The sequence below is a fragment of the Octopus bimaculoides genome, chromosome 10 (assembly GCF_001194135.2).
Source record: "Octopus bimaculoides isolate UCB-OBI-ISO-001 chromosome 10, ASM119413v2, whole genome shotgun sequence".
Lineage (NCBI taxonomy): Eukaryota > Metazoa > Mollusca > Cephalopoda > Octopoda > Octopodidae > Octopus > Octopus bimaculoides.
Genome location: NC_068990.1, coordinates 59,690,773 through 59,692,448, shown reverse-complemented (window position 1 = coordinate 59,692,448; position 1,676 = coordinate 59,690,773). Strand labels below are relative to the sequence as shown.

General features: G+C 37.1%; 1 protein-coding gene across 3 annotated transcripts in view; it reads right to left on the bottom strand.

Moving 5' to 3' along the window:
- Positions 1-515: 515 nt before the first annotated feature.
- The window catches only part of LOC106880022 (zinc finger protein 629), an 81,025-nt gene continuing 79,864 nt past the window's right edge, over positions 516-1,676 (bottom strand). Inside the window, exon 3 of one of the 3 annotated variants that reach the window (XM_052971224.1) lies at positions 516-942. The gene's annotated coding sequence lies outside the window, so the exon portion shown is untranslated. The remainder of the gene's footprint in view (positions 943-1,676) is intronic. The other 2 variants (XM_052971225.1, XM_052971223.1) reach the window with 2 other exon arrangements.

Sequence of the window (1,676 nt, the reverse complement as noted above, 5' to 3'; positions counted from 1 at the left end):
CGGGTTTCAGGGTTATTTCCCTTTGTCAGCGTCCGATAGCCACTGATCTTTGATGAGAGAGATAAATTCTTGGCAACTTCCCTTGGCAAATAGGACACAGTAGTGTGTCGATAAGCCAGCTGGAGGAGATGTCCTCCTGGGGCTAAAAGCAACAGTAACATCCACCCCTAGGGGTCAGCCACACTTATGTGGCAATATACTTCACTTTATCGTGCAGTTACTGTTAATACTTCATTTAGAGAATTAACATTGCTTATATATATATATATATATATATATATATATATACAGTCTTGGCCAAAAGTATCAGGCCACCCTAAACTTTTGGGGTTCTACTATCTGAATGTTAATGAAACTCGTGCACATGGTAGATTATGGTATATCTCACAATATACATTCGTTTTTAATATCAGGTTGACCCTCCTTTAGCATCAATTACCGCTTTTATACTGTACTGTACATATGGAACCAAATATGAGTAAGACCAACGCCCAAAATTAACTTGTTTACTTCATTATTTCAGAGTTTTATGCTAAAATACATTGTAGATACAGTTAATAAACAGTAAAATGCCTAAAACAAGGGAACTGAGTGAGTTTGAGTGAGGTCAAATTGTAGCTCATTATGAAGATGGAATGTCTCAAAGGCAAATTGCTCAGAAGATGAAATGTTCTTGATATGCGGTGCAAACAACTCTTAAGCACTTCAGAGAGACAGAATATGTGAAGACAATACAAATAACAGGCAGAAAAAAGTTTACATCACCTTGTGATGACAGATTCATCATCCACGAGTCGCTCAGAAACAGAGGAAAAACATCGTCAGAGCTCTGTGCGGACTTCAACAAGGCAAGTACTTCACAAATATCAACCAGAACTGTTAGAAGAAGGCTTGTAGATTATGGTCTGAAAGGCTGTAAAGCCAGGAAGAAGCCATGGGTTTCTGAAGCGAATATGGAAAAATGTCTTCAGTGGGTTAAAAACCACTCGAATTGGACCAGTGAGCAATAGTCAAAAGTCATATGGTCTGATGAAAGTAACTATGAGGTAAGATAGTACATGTATTCAATCAACATATAAACTTAATGTAACTGGTTTGTTGCCCAAAATATATAAAAAAGTACCCAACATAAAGCTAATACTATCTCTCATGTTTTCACTCGGGTTTTCAGTACATATGGTGCAACATTTCTGTGTTGCAGAATTGGGTAGTATTTATAGCTGAATGTCTGGTTCTGACCGAATGTCTGGTTTTATCATGGTGTGGGCCTGCATGGTGTTTGCTACAGGACCTGGAGAAATGTTTTTATGTCAGGGAGGGATGCATTCAGCTACCTATGTTTCTATGTTATCAGATGTTTTAGTGCCATGAATTGCTAAATTGCATCCAAGAGTGCAGAAAAAAAGTGCTGAAAAGAAGTGCTACCTTTCAACAGGACAATGCTCTATGTCATACAGTAAAGAATACTCATCAATGGTTTGAGATACAGTGTACTGTTCCCATGGACTGGTTAGATCAAAGTCCCGATCTAAATCCAATCGAACATCTACGGGGAACTCTTGGTAAAGTTATCAGGAACACAACACTTAAAAATAAAGAGCATTTGTACCAAAAGTTGAGAGAAGAATATATGCGTATATATATACATATATATATACATATATATATACATATAT